General features: G+C 41.9%; 1 protein-coding gene across 1 annotated transcript in view; it reads right to left on the bottom strand.

The window, feature by feature from the left end:
* Positions 1–1,311, bottom strand: part of PKIA (cAMP-dependent protein kinase inhibitor alpha) — a 59,919-nt gene extending 58,608 nt beyond the window's left edge. The window contains exons 1-2 of the mRNA XM_020787567.3: positions 1,171–1,311; positions 443–593 (exon numbers count right to left, since the gene is read on the bottom strand). The gene's annotated coding sequence lies outside the window, so the exon portion shown is untranslated. The remainder of the gene's footprint in view (positions 1–442; positions 594–1,170) is intronic.
* Positions 1,312–12,240: the final 10,929 nt, after the last annotated feature.

Here is a 12,240-nt window from a genome sequence, read left to right as displayed (position 1 = left end):
CCAACATTTGGTGAAAAAGCCATCTACGTTTATTAAAAAGCTAGGATAACCCTTGTAACGAGTACTATGAATGCAACTAGTAGCATGAACATATGAGCATTACATTAAAATGGTTGCTTGTTGGGGGCAGGAAACATGGTGGCACAATAACATAAAAACACAAGAACATAAGAAGAGCCCTCCTGGATCAGGCCGACAGCCCATCTAGTCCAGCTTCCTGTATCTCACAGTGGCCCCCACCAGATGCCTCTGGGAGCACACGAGACAACTACAATTTAAAAGCAACTTGCAGGTTGGTGGCAATAGAAATGGTGAAAGATAGGGATGGGGGGGGAGCAAAGCAACAGCATTGTGTGCAGCATCCGAGCATGGCAAGCGGTTTCCTCCCCACCACCACCGGTCTCCCACCTGAACCCAGTCTCTGCCATTGTCCTCAGCCTACCTTTAAGTAATCTAAAGCGGAGCAGTCACGTGTCCCATATTTTAAGCACCGACAGCCCTCATTCCATCGTGCCCGAGTTTATTCCTGTCTTGTATTCCATCACACGGGAGTACCATAGAATCGCTGGAAGCACACCACTACCCGAGGTGTCCTGCAGAAGGCGTGGGGTGGTGGTGGTTTGAGACGACAATAATAATAATAATAATAAATAAATAAAAGCAAATAAATAAAAAATAAGAGAGACAGCCCCAGGTCTCCTCCTCCCTGATCCGTGGCTTGTCTGCTCGCAAGGCAGGCGGAACAGGCAGCCCCCTCCCCCCCCCCTCGACTCTGGGCTATTTTTAGGAAGCCGCGAAAACAAGCGCTGCCCCTTGAGGCACGAGGGGAGGGGGCGCTTCGCACTCCGGGGCTCGCGCTCGTCCGCGGGAAGGACTCCCCGCCGCCACCCGCGAGAGCCACGGAGGGCCCCGCGGGGGGGGGGGTTGGCCAGCGAGCCGGAGGAGGCGCCGCGCGAAGTCCCACCGGGAGGCTCTCGGGCTTTCCGCGGTGGACCAGGGCCGTCCCTGCGAGCCCTCCCACGCAGCCTTCTCCCTCCAAGGGACTCACCCACGAGGCACACACCCACCCGGTTCCGCACGTGGGGCGTCCCGCCCCCCCCGCTCCGCTCGCCCTCAGCGCCAATGCCTTCACGTTTCCTCCCCGAGGAGGTGTCGTGAGAATCCGCTCACCTTTCCCAACGCGGCCGGTTAGTGCCCTGCGTCTAGGCGCAGCAACAGCGGTGGTGGCGGCGCCCCCTCCCGTTGCCTTTTTAGCCCCCCCTCCTCCTTGGCCCCAGCAACGGGTTGAAGCCCACACGGGGGTGGGCGCTTGCGCGCGGCAAGGATTCCTGCTGGCAGCCGCCGCCTCGCCAGCGTCCAGTTGCAGCTGCTGAGCCCAAATTCACAGCGCTCCGGCTGCATGAAGTCATCCCGCTCCTGCTCCTCCTCCACCACCACCCCCGCCGGATCACCGCATTCAGCTCCTACGCATGGGGGGGGGCGGAGGTGGGGGCGGTGGAGGAGGAGGAGAGGGTGAGTTCATGCCCCGCGAAATGCCGGGCGAGCTGGGGGATGCTTCCCTCCCCGAGGCTTCGGAGCGGAAGGGCGGGAAGCACCACATTGCCCCCCCCCCGAGGCTGCCCATTTCCAAAGAGAACCTCTCCGGAAAGCCACAGCGCTCGGAGATTCCACACCTCCTTTTGCTGCGACCCCAGCTTTGGGTGCTCAATGGGCTGTTCCGCTGGGTCACAACGTCTCCCTCTCCAAGGCCGCCCGGCCCTTCCCGCTCAGGGCCTGACTCTGCCCTAGTGGTTCTCAGCTGGGGGGGGGGGATGTCCCCAGACCACTGGTGGAACATGGAGTGTCTAGGTGGCTCATGGAGCTTATATCAGGGAATTACCACTTCTGTTTGTGTTTTAGACTCAACAATGAAACCCAAACCCTAAAATAGGATAAAAAGCCAAAGGTTACCAGCAACAAATGTACCTAAAATGGGACTGCTGCTCTTTTTTTGTTAACCTGTATTTTGACAATAATTGCAGCAATAATATTTATATTCAGTATTTCTGTTACAGTTTTCAAGTACTAATGGAATTACTGTGTGTGTTTGTTTCTGCTACTTCCTCAGTCCATTGTTGTGTCTTTCAAACTTACCATAAATGGGACCTATAAGAACCAAATGTCTGTAGACATACCCTGTTTTCCCAAAAAGAAGACATAACCTGAAAATAAGCCCTAGTATGGTTTTTCAGGATGCTCATAATACAAGCCCTGTCCTAAAACTAAGCCCTAGTTAATTGTAACCCTGCCCTCCACTATTGTGCAGCATTGTGCAGCAACCAGAAGATGATATGACTGTAAAATAAAACATCCCCTGAAAATAAGCCCTAATGCGTTTTTGGAGCAAAACTGTCTTATTTTCAGGGAAACATGGTAGAAATTTCCTTCTTAGGAAATGAGGGTTTGGGGTTTTGTTTTTATCAAAGTGGGACCAAGGTTCTTTTAGAGTGGTTAGTAAGGCTTAAGGTACCAGTGACTGAGAACTGTGGGTGTATATGACCTGTATTAGGAAAACGGGAAATTGCCAATTCTTCTTCTATTTCCCTGCCCTCTACCAGGGACTGAGGAACAATGTTGTGAAGAAACCACCTAACACTGCTCTGAAATCACCTATTCCTTCTTTTATAGGTAAGAGAAGGCAGCAACGGTTCATGTTGTCAAATCGTACGTGACTTAAAGTACAGTAACCGTAATAGGGTTTTCAAGGCATATGAGATATATATAAAAACTTACTGGTGCCACACACACCCATTAATTTCCATGACTGAACTCTGATTTGAACCTGGATCTTAGTACTAGTCCGACATTATATTCATAACACCCCACTGTGTCTCCTGTCTTTTCTCTTTTACTCACTGGGAGCATTTCAGTTTGCTTATGATATAACTGTGACTGCCTGCTTGCTCACCTTCTCCCCCCACCCTCTTTTTTCCCCTCTAGGGTCTAGGTCACGGGTGGCCCACAGCTCCCATCACCCATTGCCAGCACAGTCAGTGGTATGAGATTACAGGACTTGTAGTCCCAAATGTCTGGATCACTGCTCTTGCCATTTCCTTTCTAGGTGTCAGCTGGTGGGAAGTGGTATCCGCAGTCAGGTCCCCAGGTGCAACTGAATGTCAGCTCCTGTTAAGTCCCAGTTCTCAGATATTTGTACATACATCGTTGGTTTCACCTGCAGGAGTGATTGTGCAAATGCTATTTGGAACCAGTGACCTGTTAATTTTTACTTCATCAATAAGGTGTAGACTGTGTAGGCAAGTTTGTGCCATATGCAGCTCTCTAAGGTTTCCCAATGAGGTCTCTCATCTCTTTCCAGTGGAGGAGGCAAAAGGGGTAATGTGTGAGAGCATGTTGGAGCAGAGAGTGGAGCCTTTAAAAGACAAAACTGGGAAAAATCAGCAGCAATTGCCCACCTCAGGTCTAGAGCATCGTCTTTTGCTATCATTGTTTGCCTCTGTTATCAAGACTCCCTGCATCTTTCTCTCTTGAACGTGTAAGCATTCATTCTGCAATCGTGTTATCCTCCATTTCAAAACTTTAGCTCCTTGTAGTACAACAATCTCTGTAATGTTGCATTCCTCTGCTACATTTAAACTATATTATGAGGTTTAACCACTTTGAGTGTACTGTATATTGAAAAGCAGGACATTGATAAGACTCACTTAATATTCCTCACTTTTTTTTTATTCTGCATCTTTTTTTTGTCTGCTTGAATTTCTTTTGCTAAAGTTTGTGTTTTTGTTCTGTTCTCCTCAAAAGGGCAAGAGTCCTTTTTCTGAAATCTTTTATAGCTTCCTTTTTCTGTTTGTGAATCTGCTAATTCGAGACAAGACTCTGGTTTCTTCATCTTGTTCAAATTGAAGTTGCAGAAGTAAATTCACAGTAATCCACCCTGTGATTAGAATATGAGCAACCGAGGCTAGATCTGACTTTTCAAGAAGAGATGCAGCTAGAATTCCAGATGGATATGGTAAAAGACAAGAGCTTAGAAACAATGTATTCACAAAGGCTTTCACAGCCGGGATCTAATGGTTGGTGTGGATTTTTCGGACTCTTTGGCCGTATTCTGAAGATTGTTCTTCCTACCTTTCACCAGTCTCTGTGGCCGGCATCTTCAGAGGACAGCAGAGCACAGAAAAACACACAACAACCACCAGCTTATTTCCCAAAATTATGAAAGAATGGAACGGAAAGTAAGGAGCAATATTGTTTCAGCACTGTATGAGTAACAAAAAAAATATTGCTTTGGAAAAAAAGGTTTGCAAGCTTTATGTCCCTTTTTGGGAGAAAAGCATGAACAAATAAATGAATAGAAAGTTGTTAGACCCTCTGCCACAAGCTGTGAACATAGATGCATTATCAACCCCAGGAGTAGTTACCTGCTTCAATGGCAGCCTTTCTGAATAAATACTAGTCAAATTCACATTTCAAACATATTTTGAATGAGAAGCATATTGAATAAATGCAACAGATTATAAGGCAGACTTTTGCAGTGTGGTAGCTTCCAGATGTGTTTGATCAGATCCCCATCCAGTAGGCCACTGGTTTTGCTGTTGGGGATGATGGGAGTTGTTTAGCATCTCTGAAGGCCACCAGTTTGTGGAAGGCTGGCTTCTAGTAGCAAAGAAACTGTTCCCCATTGCCCAAGACATAAAGGTTGTCAGGAACAGATATGACACATTACTGAATGCTCAGAGTTACTTTCCCTTCTCACAGAACAGACTTACATATTTGACATTGAAATCCAGAAGTAAGGCTTCCAGATGGGGTTGTGTGGTGATACTTTCATTACTGTACAAGTTAAACACTCTTATTTTCAAAGTTCATTTGATTCATGCAGATTCTTTAGAGACTAAAGTGGCTCCTCTGGATTAAAAAATGCAGCTTCTTCACATAGATTCTAGTTATAACAATCTTGGCATCTCTTTCTATTGGCTGTCTGTTATATTTGCAGTAAAATTTCCCATGAATTTCCTTTTATTTCTATTCACACCTAGCTCCCCACCCCACATGTTTGTTTGTGGCTATGCACAGAGACACAACCAACGACTGTGCTGTCAATATTTTATTTTCGTGTGTATACGGCTTGTATCCCATTTTGTGAACAACTTAGATTTCAGGAACCACAAGTAGTCAAACCTGCTATTTTGGTGCCTATTTTTAGAATTTCATGGTATGACTGTGTCAACACACATAGACACTCTTGCCAAAAATGGTTTAAGGATTTCCCCTGCTACATTATCACATTAGCACAGTTCAACCTCATTTGAAAGAGAGGAATATTCTTGGCAGGTGGCATAGACATGCATAGAAAAGCAGGACAGAAAGAGAAATGAATTATCAGCACATGTAAATGGAAGATTTTTATATATGTATTAAAGAAACCTGAAATGGTATGGCACATGGAGATATACACAGACTAACACACACAACCCCCATTAGCATGTGCCCGTCTATCAGCTGGGCAGCACATGTGCAGTTTGAGTCCCAGGCCTTGAGGGGCAGGCCTGAAGATTAGAGACTCAAAACTGGGGCTTGGAACATGAGCCCTCAAAACTTCGGACTTGGTCCTGAAGACTTGCACTTGGATTTGGGACTCAATCCTGAAGATTTACCAGCACCCCTGCTTTCTGGTAGTGTGTAAAATCCAAAAAGGGTGGAAAATCACTTGACTCTTACATCTTGACAGAACTTTGGGTTGATTGTGTTCTCTATAGTGCTGAACTATGCATACATTTATTACAGAAAATATACATTACTTAAGATTTTCAGTACTACTTCAAGTTGTTATACATTATCTGTAAGTGCTGCCAGCCTATTCATATGAATTGGTTTCACTGATTTTTATCTCCACTGAATGAGATTTATAAATTTCCTATTCAGATTTTACACCTCAGCATGAAAAGCACAAGTATAGATTGCTCACACAGCCACATTTTCTGTTTCATCATAATGTCCTTAATGACTTTTACCTCTATGATTTTTAAGCTGCGTGTTTGGAGTACGTGCTACAAAAAAATCCAAGAAACTTGCTGTGAAAAAATTAAGCAGCTTTATTAAAGATAAATTAAGCAACCATATACTGATCAAAGCAGAAATACAAGAGTCTGATTGATATCATCCTGAGAGAAGGAGTAAAGACATGTCAAAATGGTTTTTGTTACATATCTCTTAGCCTTTCTTTTGGCACATATAAAAATTTGAAATTACTGTGTGAATGTACTTTTCCTCATCCCACTGAAGTCAATAGGAGAGAAATGTTAACAAGGGGTGTCATGCTGAAGTGGAATGTGGCCCTAGAGTGCATGGAATTAGGATCTGATAGAAGGCTGTTCCAAAAAAAGGTCTATACTTCTACCCCATTTCAACTACTTTGCCAGTATGTCTTGACCAACAGAATAGTTCTGGTAGCACAAGGTTCCGCTGGCAGATCCAGGGAATTTTGCTGGTTGCATGTCAAGTTTGTTGGTAGTGGGGCTTCCATGAAGATCTAATAGTCCCTCAGCTGGTGAAACACAAGAATAGATTTGCACCGAAAGGATTCTATAGCAGTACTTCCTGACCTTGGATTGTTGGACTTCATCTCCCTTGAATGAATTTGGTGATTAGTTTTTTAATTCTTGCCAGTCTCTACTTGAGAGTCAAAACATAACCGCAGGGATCAACTTGTCACCTCATACTTCCTAAATGATTCCTTATAAATAATGCTTCTGATATTAGTACTTGTATCAAAAGACCTGTTCAAATTATTTAAATCCATGGTCTTGGTTTTTCTTCTATATTTTATCTTTTCAGAACAAATTAATATTTTTCTCTGCCTCCCATGTGTCTAGCAAAGCCATGCAGAAACCATATCATATTGCTCAGGCATTTCCTTTAAAATGGATGTCAGAGCTCTATTTCTTTTCTCTCTTGTTTGCCTCACAATGTGTTTATTGTTAGCACACTGACAATAAAATGAATATCCAGACAGTCCCTGTATTGTCTAGAGCTTTGTCGCTCCACTGCGTACCACTATAAATGATTTGTGCCAGAATATATATTTTGCATTACTGGTTCATTGTGGCAAACTTCATTAAAACTGAGGGATGATGTTTGAAGATAAAACCACAGACACAAAGGTCATTAGTGTCATGCAGATTTGACCATATGGTTTCAGGAAGGAATTTAATATTATAATACTTGGCTTAGGCAAAGATGTTTTGTTGCTCTAGACCAAATGCTTGTGCTGCATAATGCAAGTGTGCATTGGAATCTCTAGCACACTTTGCTCTCATGTATTGTGGGGGAAAGACTCTCAGATTTCTCATTGCTTCTTTGGCACATGTAAAAATTATAACTATACAAATGACTGCTTGCACAGCTTCCAAACCCACTCCTGAAGGACAGATGTTATGCAGAAGTACTCTTAGTAAATGTATCAGTGACACAGATAAGACTCTTCTACATTTTGGAGAAGTGAATGTATTATACTACATGTCAATATTGTACAGGAAATATAGGAAAACTGGAATGCAGTATGGCTAACAAAAAAACAGTAAAGCTTCTATTAGACTAAGTGACGTCTTTGCAAAAGTATTAAAACTAATAGAAGATGATAACTTAGATGTTTTGGTGAATATTTTGAGTCAAATCTAAAACATACCTGAAATTTGAATGAGATCAATTTTTATTATGCCAAAGCTTGTAGTAGCAACAGAATAATAAGCTTAAATGAGCCATTTACAGATTTCTTAGAAATAACAAATGGAAGAATTTACAAAAATTAAAAAGAAAGGGCAAGAGATATGCAGCTTGGATTCAAAAGGGGATTGTGGACAAAGGAAGCTCCATTCTGTGTATATATACTTGGAGACAGGGCCCATGACATGAATGTGACTAAATATGCATCATTTAAGGATTATGACAGTGGTTCCCAATCTTGGATAACCCAGGTGTTCTTGGACTACAGCTCCTAAAAGTCTTCATGACTAGCTGTGTTGGCCAGGGTGTTGGAAAGTTGCAGTCGAGGTGTACTTGGGTTACCCATGGTTGGGAACACCTGGACTATGAGAAAACCTTTGAAAAAGTCAAACATGGCACACTGATGGAGGTTCTGATAAACTAAGGTCTTGATTTAAAAGAGTGTATATTTGGCAACTCATCCTGTCAACAAAAGCTGCAGTGAAAGTGGGTGGATAGTGATATGGAAAGGGATGCAGTATGGGTGGGTACTCTGGCTGCTGCTTTTCAGTTTGTATGCTGGGAGCATCATTAGAGAGGCACTTGCTGATTTAAAGAATAGTATTATTGTCAATTGGGATGGTCGCACAAGCATCCAATATGCAGACAATACAGTATTACTTCCACTTTACAGTAATTAAGAAAAGTAATGAACATAATATAGAAATAAATATGAAGAAAACCAGATTCATAGTAAAGGCAAACAAGATCCAAAATAGTTTTTTATTCTTGAAATTTTAATCTAATTAAAGTTCCAAAATGAAAACAGGTTGAGAAATATAAATACCTTGGAATCTGGTTGATTTTTTTTAAAAAAATTTTTATCCCACCTTTCTCCTTAAAAAGGTCCCAAGGCAGCTTACATAATTAAAAGACAATATTTAAAGCTAACAACAATAACTATACAAATACTAAAAAGGATCAATCAAATGCCACAAGAAAATAAGATAAACGAAAGAACACCAAAAATATATTCAAACCAGTAACACACAAACATCCATTTTAAAATCCCACTTAGGTAGTCAGTCACTAAGGGAATACTTGCCTGAAAAGAGGGAAATAACTATACAGGTTTGTGATAGTGTCTTGTTCCTGTCTTCATCTCCATGTGTTGACTTCTGAATATCACTAGCTGTTTACTATGGCAAAGCAGGGGTGTCTGTAGGTAACACCTGGGAAAGGGAAGTATTGTCTTGAATGGACTGCAGGTCATTGGGCCAGGAGGGGTTTGGATCTGGTATAGCTATGCTCCTCCCCTTCTCTGCACCTATGATCTCAGTTAGAATAGCATAACAGCAACTATTCTGGCATAAAATGAGGCCAGGGTAAGGGTAATCCTAAATAATTTCCAGCAGCCCTAAACTGGGAGGTTTGGTCTCAGCACAGCTTAGCTGGCTTAGTGTCAGCTCAGCCAGCCCTCAGCCTTCTTGGCTAGTTAGGATTGTGCCCCAAATCCTGTCATAGTCTACTTACCCAGATAGAAAAGAAATTATAACCAACATGACATAGAGATGTTCAAAATGAGTGAGGTAGAAATGTGAGAATCTCTTCAGCTTAATTTCATTTTGCTTTCTGAATCCCACCTGTATTTTTAATGTCCTTTTTACTTTGCTTTGGCTTCTCTCACTAAAAAAGTATATTTTTCTGCACATTTTACAATTTGCATATTTACACATTCTCCCTAAAAATATACATCTATTTACATCTATTAGCTAATTTACACACAGCCATTAACTAAAGCATAATTGTGTGTGTGTGTGTGTGTGTGTGTGTGTGTGTGTGTGTGTGTGTGAGAGAGAGAGAGAGAGAGAGAGAGAGAGAGAGAGAGAGAGAGAGAGATGCCACTATATTTTGGTCCTTTTTATTTGTTATTTTTTATTATTTCTAATTTCTCTCTCTTTTTTGCCTGATATGCTTGCACAGACTAAAACAGCTAGCTGTTCTAAAACTACTTTCATACAGACTGATGAATATTACAAAATTGGCTAAAAATTACAAATACTGTAGTGAAAAAGCTGTGCCTTGGGTCCTTGCAAATGCTTGAGAATGCAGTACATCTTAAAAATAAGAATTTACCCAAGTTCAGCATGGAAAGAAGCTGAAAGAACCAAGTGGAGAAGAAAGGCAAATTGACAGATATATTTATCCCTATCAGTTACTGCAGTGTGAAAGACAATAATGCTAGGAAGAATGGAAGGAAGTAAGTAGAGATGGACATAGACCTGAAAAATTGTGGTTTGTGATGGTTTGGGGTTAGCCATGACCCATACACAACCCACCATACATACATACATACATACATACATACATACATACATACATACATACATACATACATACATACATACATACATACATACATACATACATACATACATACATACATACATACATACATACATACATACATACATACTTTATTATTACAGCATCAAGCCATACATAAAACAAAATTGAATGCAAAACTTCAAAGACTGGCATGCACTGTAAAGAGCCATACCAGATATACAGAAAGTAAAGTATCTAAAACATCAAATACAGCAATTTAAGACCAAGGTCTAAGGGTTTAGCTGTCCATTCTGGTTACTATAGCACCACCCACCATAAAGCAACCGGAAAACTGAATCAGTTCCCAACTCAATTTTTGGTTCATGCCTGGTTGCAGGGCCTACTTGTTGCTGTTGTGCAGCTGCCTCCTCCCCACCAGGTGCCATATTCTGAGGCAAGGACTGGGCTCCTTGAAAGGAAGCTGGGGCTCTACCTTTGAGCATTAGCCCGTCTCCCAGCCTATTGCTGTGATCAGCTGGGATGTGGACACACGCTCAGAGACAGTGACTGGCTTCCCTGAAAGGAGTCCTGTCCCTGCCTCAGAATATGGCACCTGGGGAGGCGGCAGTGTGGTGGCAGCAGCAAGTAGGCCAGGTGACCTGGGCAGCAGGAAGGGGGCGGGTGGGCCATCCTTATTTGTTGAAGCAAACAAAGCGCCAATGGGAAAGAAGTTCAGCATTTTGTTTCGCTTCGGCAAAATGGAATGCTTGAACTGAGTCACAAACTGGTATTTTTGGCTCACAGTTTGGTCCGTGCCCATCTCTAGTAGTAAGAAAAGAAGATATAAAATAATGTCGCTTGACTCAATAAAGAAAGGCAGAGCATTTAGCTTGCAAAAAGCAAGCAGATCAGTTAATGACAGGACCTTCTGGAGGTCATTAGTTCATGGGGTTGCCACATGTCAGAAGCAACTTGAAGGCACATAGTAACAGCATCTGTGACCAAACTCATTCCTCCTGCAGTCCTCATATTGATGCCAAAACTAAGGTGCAAATCTGGCCTAGACCACAGCATTGCCTCCAATGTTTTTTAGTTTTGTTTCTTTCCTCCATCCTGAATGTTTGTGCCACCTAGGCTGATGAAGACTTCTGAAAAAAAAAGTTTGCACATTTTTTGTCAATGTCTCATTTGTTCCTTGTTAAGATATTGGCCAGCTATGGATTTTGGATTCTCACAGACCAGTACATCTATCTGTTGCTGTTTTGAAGAAAAAAGAAGAATTTTAATGGCAAAAGTACTGTCCCTTTGTTATCTTACAATCTGTTGCTCCCCTATTTGATTTGAGCTGTTCCAAAGGTCTTGAAATAATCTGTGTGTTCTGTTTGAAAGACATTTGGAGACTGCCCTCATGTGGGGAAATGCTATCTAGACAATAGATATGTATGCATTACGTAATAGTTTTCTGTTATAGAAGTGGGAGGCTACAGATCAGCATCTGGCTGCCTCATTAGAGAAATATCTAAATCTTTGCATTTGTACAAACTATTCCCAGACGTTGTCCCAGAAGATGATGCTGGCTAGCTTCTCATTCCTAGTCAAGACCCCAGGATTTGTCATGGCCAGTATCCAGAATAGCAATTTGAATAAAATATTCCTTTTCAGTTGAAGAGGCTATTTGCTACAGGAGGGATGCTGTTGGTGCCATCAGCATCTTTTGCTTAAGAAAACAAACAATACAGGTTGAATTTTATGGTTACACATTTAACATAATTGGTAATCTGGCTGATAACAACTTCCAGAATCACCTAGCAAGGATGCTGGCTGGAACGTTCAGAGAGCTGCTGTATGAAAAAGTAATTTTTTTCAAGTTCTGCTTCATACTAGACCACAGCTGACCCATGACATTTTGACACCTAATTAATATACTGTCCCTTCACCCCACCATTGGAAGCCAATTGAAATGTATTTATTATTTATTTAAAATATTTTTACCCTGTCTTTCTCCTTGAAAAAGACCCAAGGTGGCTTACATATCTAAATACACTGAATAATAAAGAAGCTGCTTACATCATTAAAAGACAATACTAAAGCTATAAGTATACAAGTATTAAAAAAGAAAATACTAAATGCCACTCTGAGAAATGGAAAACACAAAACCTAGTCAAAGCAGTAATGCATAACAATCCATCTAAAAAAATCAATGTCACCTGA

The sequence above is a fragment of the Pogona vitticeps genome, chromosome 4 (genome assembly GCF_051106095.1).
Source record: "Pogona vitticeps strain Pit_001003342236 chromosome 4, PviZW2.1, whole genome shotgun sequence".
Taxonomy (NCBI): Eukaryota; Metazoa; Chordata; class Lepidosauria; order Squamata; family Agamidae; genus Pogona; species Pogona vitticeps.
This window is presented reverse-complemented; position numbering and strand designations above follow the sequence as displayed.